At 41.3% G+C, this 9426-nt stretch overlaps 1 long non-coding RNA gene across 1 annotated transcript; it reads right to left on the bottom strand.

The window, feature by feature from the left end:
• Nucleotides 1-232: 232 nt before the first annotated feature.
• LOC121233345 lies at nt 233-5241 on the bottom strand. Its single transcript, XR_005932519.1, has 4 exons — nt 4978-5241; nt 3739-4051; nt 2050-2320; nt 233-764 (listed from the first exon to the last, which is right to left on the bottom strand). It is a non-coding gene; the product is annotated as an uncharacterized LOC121233345 (long non-coding RNA).
• Between the last annotated feature and the right edge of the window lie 4185 nt (nt 5242-9426).

The following is a 9426-nucleotide window of genomic DNA, read 5'->3' as shown; positions in this document are numbered from 1 at the left end:
AAGATATGTTTGTGACATAAAAATATTTTTTAAAAATTAAGTCACTTACAGGAATGCCTTTCCTGCTTGATCTAAAGGGTGTTCTAGAAGGACTCTGGACCAGAGGTGTGCTCCGCAATGCTTTGTGCGGTGGGATACAAACATTTAATCAAGGTAAACTGATTCTTAAATGAACAAACACATCTGTTAATTGTTTTCTGTGTTATATGGGTAATGGATGTATTAGCAAACTCCAGATTCAATAAAGGAGAAGAGATAAGCTCCTCTTGTCGATAACAATCTAATTCGTGCACACAGAGGATACAGGGGAACAACATGTGAATTAAATACCAGGTACTAGAGACCATTTAGGAAAGGATGTGACTGAGGGAAAGAAGTAAACTACTGGGAGTAAAAATGGAAACAGACTGGGGGTAGGGAGTCATGTCAACTTGCTGCTTGTAAAGAGCTGGTATCAGAAATCATCCTCCTTAACCACCATATTAAATTAGTAGCCCATTCATTGCATGTGTTCATCTGTGCCACAGATGGGTCCCTTACCCTACCAGGCAGTCATTGACATGCATCCAGAAAGGCAAGACTGTTGCAAAGACAGGGAGAAATGAAGTTGCCTTGGGACCACACTGCCAGCAGGGCCAGAAGATCTAGTAGGAAAGACAGGGGTAGCTCTAAGGATGTCCTAGCCTGGATGGTCTTGTTTTGCCTTCCTCGTTTTCAGGCAGGTAGGTGGTTGGTCAGTTGGTTGGTTAGGATATGTAGGACACCTGTACAAGAACCATCACCACGTGTGAGTGGCTAGTGCATGAATTATCCTGTGGTTTCTCATCTACTGCAAACACAGAGATTGAAGAGGCTTTCCCAAATCACCAGGAGCCAAACCATGGGCAGCAGGGGGTGAGGGAAGACTTTAAAAGATGAGGAAAAGCTATTACATCTTGCCATGGTCATATACATGTGACCAATCTCTGATACACAAATATTTTACATCATTGCAGTGATGAAGGATTTTCTTGGGAAAATGGGTAGAGAGGAGACTGGTACAGAAAGGAGTCTGGAAACAAAGATGCTACTGTGATCAGGTAGTACAATGAGAGAAGAGGAACCAAGTATCCAGGATTTCGTCATGAACAGGGTTTATTAGGGCAGAATTGCTCAAAGTGCTGCCTGAGAAGAGGTGCTCTATTGAGCTGTGGTTAAGGTGTGTAAGTGTCCAAGCTCTCCTTTCATTCGGCTCTCTAGAATCAACAGTAACATCTTGTAACATGAAGAGACATGAAGACCTTAATGCATGGCCCGTAAGATACAGTCAGCACATCTGTCGCAGCAAGTATCTTGGCTGCTTTGCCATTCTGTACTGTGAACAAATAATCTTTTCTTTCCCCCCTCTCTGAACCTGTTTCCCTGATTTACTTGGCATTCTTTTTCCTTTGCTGAAACTTTGAATTCAAACCTGGGGAACTTCACACCACATCTTGTCTTGAACTTTTAATGCAGTATCATCACATTCTGGGTTTTCTTGTACACTGGGGTGTTTGTGATAATTGAATGAACTTAACCTCAGTCAGTTTTGATTTCATGTCAGCAAAAAGACTCGGCAGGCCTTCATGAATCAGGCTTGCTTCTTCTCCTCCTCCACTTTTTTCAGAGTCGCTTCTGACAAAACCAAGGACCCTTGGGCAATATTTCCTATTTATTTCACTGTCTGAAGCTAATTTGAACAGATGCACCAAGAATGACAAAAGTTAAACAGCCTGAAAAATAGGTTTCCAGCCCCTGAGGCAAAAGTTTAAACCACTTTTTTTTTTTTTTAACTTTTTTTTTCTTCTCTCAAAACATCCTGAGAAAACCCTGCTGCTGAGGTAATGGTTACTTTAGAAATTGCTGCATTCTGTTGTTTTACTCTTTAACCAGGTTTAAAGTGAAAGGTTTGTGTTTCAGATACAAGTAAACAATTACAACAAGAAGTAAATGTACATCACTGTTGGGTATCACCAGTCAAAGAAGATGAAACCATTTGTAAAATGTTTCTAATTTCCAGGGCTGATGTACCTTGTAAGCTGTTTTATTCTTTTTGTTACTGCTCTCCTTAAAGCTCAGTCATGCAGTTCAGGCAATTCACAGGCAATGAGAACTCTGATCCTGCTGCCTTCTTGAAGGTCTCATGGTACTTTCTGAAGAGTTCTCTCCCAAGTCAAATTCTTCCTCTCCATCCAATTCTTCTTTCCTGATTTTGCTTCTTTGTCTAAGGCACAGATCTGATTAGCTTCTGTGCTGGAGTTAACCAGAGGCAGTTGCATTACAGCAAGGGGCTACTTTGTTCCTATGAAAATCATCCGAACAAGAAATGAGTAAATGTAAAATATCTTTGAACACACATTAGGTCATTAAAAGTGAACTAAAACTTCGTCATAATCTGAAAAAAAAAAAAAAAAAAAAAAAAGAGGGATTAATACCACCCATTCCTTTTTACTAAAACAACACTGGGTCATGCTGTCCACTCTTGCATCCTTGCAACAATTTAGGCAAGTGCCTATGTGATCACCTAAGTATCTCTGATTTTTCACCCCCTTATGGTGTTTTCAGCTATCTAAGTATAAGCATATATAGCACCACATGATTTACAAGACCTACTGAATGTCACAAAAATACCACTAACAGCCCTGAATACAGGTAAAAACTACTTTACTACCAGTGTGTTGAAACATGTTTATACAAAATATGTATCAAAAATTTAAAAGAATATAAATATGTACAAAACCCAAAGCCTGTTCACAGGATACTGAGAAAAGTTAGACACATCTAAAAATCATCAAATGTTTGCAATGGCTAATTTACCCAGTTCTACTCCTAACAACACATGGATAGTGAGACTCCATCAACCACTTTGTTTTCTTTCGGTTGTTTTGTTTGGCTTTTATTCTAATTAAAGACATCCAGAAATCTTCAGGGGTTTATTGGTCTTCAGAATATAATTAGAGATCAGACCTTATAGTGTTATTCATTTGTGGAGATAAAGGGATAGCGCTATTAAAAAACCACAGCCATTCAGGAAATGCATTGGTAAACAAACACATTTATGTTGTATATGTGTTGTATCCACACACACATACATAAGTGTGTATGTGTATAAGAATGTTTGAATATTGAATATTAAAATGAATGTTTCTCATTTAGCTTTGTAATATGCTGTTACAATGCTTCAGAGCCAAAAGCAAAGAAGCAGCAAGTGGCAAAGAAGCTAGCTCATGGTTCTGCTTATGCCAAGGCTATGGCTTCTCCCCATGGCCACTACGAGCAGTCCCTGCATGTCATACACTCCTGATTGCCATCAGTATCTCTGAACGATTGGCCAATAAAGACCAAAGACCACAACACATGGCATAGATCAGGGGTCAGTGACTGCCAAGGTACCTTGGTAGCACCACCGCAATTATTCCTGTATCTGGTCCTTTCCAGGCACTCAGAGCTCACAGGGCTTATTTAAACTCGTTGGAGGTTAAAAGCAACTGGACACAACCTGCTGTTCTCAAAGGCAGATCTTCCCCATGGATATGGAAGTCCCACTCCTGTCATCACCAGTAAAGATGATGCAGAGTAGCCCAGTTCCTCTTCACTGATGACAGACCATTCATTTTCAATCTCTCTCCAGTTGTGGGCCTCTTGGGTCCATGTAATGGCCTCATGGAGGGGGTGTAGCAGTGTAAATCTATCAATAATAGATTTGTTTTTCTTAGTTACCTTCCATGTGCTTTGTCTGAGTAGCTCCTGGATTCCCAGCACCAGCAATGTGAAAATCACCGCTGTGGAGGCTCAGGTTCACCTTTATAAATCCTCCTCTGGAGAGCAGGCACTGTGTCTTAGTGCTGAATCAGCATCTGTCAACTCAACGGGTTTGATTAGACCTGACAGGAGATCCTGTGTTACTCCTATCAGTAAAAGTTAGAGACAAGCCCATACAGCCTTCACGCGATTTGTTCCAGTTCTTATTTTCTTCATCCCTTACATCGTTCTGCTCTCACTTCATCCATATTGTAGCTGCACTTCTCTTTCACTGCAAGTGAAAGAAACACACGTTCAGTAGAAAAAAGACCTGTTCTGCTAGTTAGGTACTATCTGCTAGGGGATAGTTTTGTTCCTTCCTCATGCCTGAGCTAGTACTTCTATAGTTAAATAGCCCACAACAGCATTACAGGAGAAACACCGAGGCCACCAAGCTTCAAGTTACTCTTGCTGCTTCAGCAAGAAGCTGTGCCTAAACCAGATGGCTGAAGCTGGTGGAGTGAAATCTGGGGCTTCAGAGCAAATCCTGAAGCATTCTCTCATCCAAACACAGCACGCCTGGTAGCCCCGATGACTGGGTAAATGCCTTTCAAGACAAAGCAGCGTAGCAAATTTGAACACTTTACCTCTCTGATAGGAAATCGATGCCTACTTTTAGTAGTCAGCTCCCAGACTAGATTTTCGCTTTCCCTTTCTTCCATGCCAAGTCCCTGTCCTTCAGGCGGCTGCCTTCTGCTTTCCCAGAAGAGTTTAAGAAAGGGCTGGAGTGGAGGAAAATGATCATCGACGTTTATGTCACAGTGAGTAGATGCAGGTTAATGACAGACTGGTGATAGCCCTCACATGGCAGGTTCCTGCCTGCACTGTCAACCTGTAGCATATGAAGGAGATGCTGTTTATGGCACTCACTGGTCAGCTTTGCAATTTAAAACACTTCACAATACTGCTTTCAAAATGTTCATGCTCAGTGCCAAGTGAAAAGAAAGCAGGGAATCAAACATTAAACGTCTGCAAAGCTCATGACAGCAATGTCTGCGCCAAAGAAATCTGGCGTGTCTGAACTCCTCATCCTGAGAAGGGGTTTTTTTCCCTTTCTCCCCCACTCTCTATCTTTCTTTTCTTCTCGGCTTCCCACCACATCCTGAGGTTTGAATCACTGAGGGTTGTACTTTTATCAACAATTAAACACAGAGACACCTTTCACAGCTGCTGAGCTGGTTTCTTGCTTGGAATTTGGCTTTATGAAGGCTAGTTGTTTGCTTTTGGAGAGCTCACGCACATGTGTACACAGCCTCAGACTTGCACACAAAGAATCCTCCATTTGCTTATGCTGCAGCAAAACAGCATAAAACAGCCGTACGCTGCTGAATCCGTCATCAGGCGATTGCTGCTGTCCTGTCACCCTGGAGTGATGAGGTGATGCCTGATGCCAGATAGGCTAGCAGGTAGCCTAGTGTTTAATTAGAGCCCTGCAAAACAAAAAATAAATAATAATTAAAAAAATGGGTGATGAGCCTTTTCAGGGTGCCAGATACACTGTGAAGCGACGACAGCATCAAGATTAATGTTACTGATTTGGGAACCTTACACAGAAAATTCTTTTTAGAGCTGCAAAGTGTTTTTAGAGCTGCATTTACAGCTTCTCATTTCAATAAAGCTTCTTATCCTGCTGCATTCCCCAATCACAGGGAAATGTTATTAGCTGGGCTGGACCAACGAGTGGGCAAGTTGCTCTTCCAGAAGCACATCCCACTACCGCCCAGCACGGCAGCCCGTTCCCACATGTGCTGATACCTCTCAAAACTAGCCTGTTTCTGTGGTATTAGAAAAACTTGATTAACTTTCCTTCTTGATACCCCTTCTCCCCCCCATCCCAACCCCAGTGCGCTGTTTTTCATTTTCACGCTGCCTCTGCACTTCCTGAGTCCCTTTCGTACCGAAAATGATGAACTCCAGCGAGAAAGGCTCTTCTGATGGTATTTCCTGCCTGTCAAACAACAGGAAGCGTCAGAAACCTTGTGAGAAAGCCATTTCTTATGACACTACTAGGTTAATAAGCTGGGCCCAGATGGCTTGGATAGGTTTGGAGACCATTCAAGTTAGTATCTAAGCGTTAGGACTTTTAGCTGAACTTTTGATCCTGTTGAGGTTTGGCTATCTCTTTCAGGTTCCACGTAAACTTTGATGCTGACTACTGTGCTTTCTCTGGCCAAATGCATTTCATGAGAAGGGTTATTTGTACCTCCTGATCAGCTCAGGGTGTGCGTGGTGCTTCAAGCTGCCCTAGTTGCATAAGGGTACTCTCTCATGGCGTTGCTTCTTGTAGTTTGCTCTGACTTGCGGAGTTTTAGCTCACACAGATCCTGACAAGTGGGGATCTGTGCGGGTATGTTGATAAATCCCTTTGCTAATCCCTTTGACATGAGCAACCGTTCATTCAAAACTCTTCCAAGTAAACAAAGTGAAAATTTTCTCCTTCAGTGTGTTTCAGTCATCTAAAACTGGGGAAAGGAATTATATTGTGCGGTTTAGTTCATCCATCATGTAAATTGAATAGGAAACAGTTGAATCAAAGAGTGTACGTTGTCCAAACTTGTTAATGAATATTGGAAGAAAAGGCTTGAAAGAGTCTAGGTTCACTTCCCAAATAATTCACAAATCAGAAAAGGAGCTATGGTCCTGCTTGGAAAAGCAGTGTGTTCCTGTTGAATTTAGCATCTACCCTTAACAATAAACACATGCTTAAATCCACGTAAGATGAGTGAGACTAAAGAGTGCTGAGCTGGGACACTATCATGGAACATTTTCAGCTGTTTTCAGCCCTGGAATTTTTCCCCCGCATCCTGCAGACACTGCCGGAAATCCCCAAAGCAGCCAAGGGCATTTGGGTATTCATTTCTGCATGTCAAAATTTCCCTGTAGGCTTTGCAAAACTTGAACCAGCTCTGCTTTGTATTTGTCTGAATGACAATGTTAGCTACTGATTTCTCTTGGAGACTGTATAGTTCCAAAAATCAAAGGTTCAATCTTGCTGTAGTGGTAAATGGAAATAAAAGACAGGCAAACTACCAATTTCCTGCCTGAAATGAAAGTAGCTACTGAGATGCAATAAAAAAAGTCAAAGATTCAAACTACGTTATTCAGCAGAGCTTCTCAGGACATACCTGAAAGAGTCTCTTTGCTTTATTTTTCTCATCTATTCCCAGGTAGACCAGACTTTCTTTACTGTGATGTGTTGGCAGCAAATAACATTTCATGAGACAGATACAGTCTGCAATGTCCTGTCTGCCGTTCCTATTAACAATTTTTCCCCCTCATCTATGTCTGCTTCATCTGAAACAAACAGACTACATGTCAGATGTTCATTATATTGATGATGTCCCAATGACAACCAATTTATTTTCCTGCCTGCACCTCCAAGAACTGTATTAGTAATGATGTCTATCTGCTCTAGAGATGCTTTGTAAAAACTGATGGTCTGCCATGAGGATACTTAATTACACCTTCTTAAAGGAACACAATTAAGTTTGTAGGTAAAAGATTGCTCTGGGGTTAAAAATGTATTTTCAAATTAGTTTTCCTGGTGGGTAGGATGTTTAATTTTCCTTTTGGTAGCCAAACTGGAGAATTGATCTGAGAGATCTGGCGAGATGAATGCTCGCTCTCAAAAGCAGAGATGACGCCCATCAGACCTGACTGTCAACCTTTAGCCAATGTGATATCTGGTGGTAAAACCAGGAAAACATACACATATGACAGTGCATCTAGTCATGAGGGACCCCCTGCGGTATAGATACTGTATGCTGATGGGGACAGGGCAGGCATCCCCCAGGACTGTCAGCCAGTTATACAGGGCACTGCTGAAACTGCAACTCTTGATTTGCATTTCAATCAAGGCTTCCTGGGATGACAATAAGGAAACTTCAGTCCCTACAGAGATCTCCAATACTGCTAAAGCCTGTAAAGAAGATCACACAACATGCTCATCCTGGACATGGGTGTGTTTTTGCCACTGAAACTATGAGTACATGTCATTTCCAGCTTGCACGAGCCTCCGTGGGACACTTGGTCATCCCACAATGGGGTGCAGGCCTTGGGGCACCACCGACATCTGAATCCTTTGCCCAGAAAGGGGCAATGTGAGGATACGCTGGCCAGGCAGCGACCGACTCATTCACTCAAGCCAGCAGAAAGTCTCTTGGTTCTCCTGAACCCTCCATGGGAAGCAGGGGTCTTTCATCTGTGGTTTCCGAACTGTCCTGGATCTGGTAAAAGTTGGACTTTCTGCAACAGCTTCGTTTGACTCCTTCTTGGGGCCATTTATCCTTTCAACTCAGTCTGCTCCAATGTTTTCCACATCACCTCTGACATATTTAGTTTCCACATTAGCTATAACATACTTATTATTTTTAGCTGAGCAATTCCTTTCTGAAAGCAAATCACTTTTTCATAGCATTTTGGAAACAAACCCGAAAAGATGCCTGAAAGGAATGTCATGAAAATACATGTAGCAATACTTCCCTGCGATACAAAACATAAGTCATTTAACATGCAGATCTCTTCAAATGGTGGAAACCACCTGCTTCCCAAAGCACACAATTCTATAGTCCAAACCAGAAAATAAATAAGTAAAAGTGGCTACATGCATACATACACACATACACACACACATATAAATCCTTAGCCAAGTCTATTTTAGCACGTCAGAAACTGTTGATGTAAAAAAGGACATAAAGAAGAAACTCCTTTGTGTACTACTAATTTAAAAATAGTCTATCATAGTTATTTCCAGAATATGTTAGCATATAATTTAAAACAAATGTTTTGGATGAAAACGTAGCTTTTCAAATTACTTGTGGCAAATAATATTTTTAATAATATTGATTTTATTTGTGGTCTTTTTTCTCCTGTTTTCTGCTAAGCCACTCAATACTGGAACATATTTACCACACAGTTTGGACAAGCAATTGCCAATCTGTTGTCTTTTTGCAAATTGTACAGTATGGTATTTTGTTAGTTGATTTTAATAATAATGATTATACTGGTTGGCTCAATTGCATGCTAATATTTCTGTTTCTTGACTGGAGAGACAAAAGAGCTTAAAACTAAAAACCAGCAAATAATAAATGATAATAAATGCACTTCCAGGTGCAAATATTTGGTTGAAAACAATGAGTTTAATGAGTTTAATGATTTGCAATTCATTAAAAAAAAAAAACACACTGCAGAAATTGGGCAAGTATTAATCGCAGTGTGACCAAGACCTTCGTGCTGACTAAACTTTCCAGCCTATTCATGAGACAATTTGTGAATCAGGTTTTAAGTATTATACCTGCTCCAGCTGACTGAACAACAACAAAAAAGGCTGTTCTGGAAAAAAGCTAGATGAGACGTTTGAGCTGGGCCATATTTGGGAATGCTGGGAATATTCTTTGCCTTCCTGGTTCCCATGGCTGGAGACCCCTCTCCCTAACAGATGCTGCTGATGCTGCTTAGGTCACCCTCTTCCCAGGTTAAAAGATTCCTCACCAAGCTGGCCACCCTAGAGCACCAGATCCAATAGATCTTATCCATTGAGAAAAAAAACCATACTCCAGCACTATGGATTTTCCATGCACGTACAAGAGATTAAATCAAACCTCCAGA

Source organism: Aquila chrysaetos, chromosome 5 (genome assembly GCF_900496995.4).
Source record: "Aquila chrysaetos chrysaetos chromosome 5, bAquChr1.4, whole genome shotgun sequence".
Lineage (NCBI taxonomy): Eukaryota > Metazoa > Chordata > Aves > Accipitriformes > Accipitridae > Aquila > Aquila chrysaetos.
Note: the sequence above shows the minus strand (reverse complement) of the source record. Positions and strands in the feature narration are given on the sequence as shown.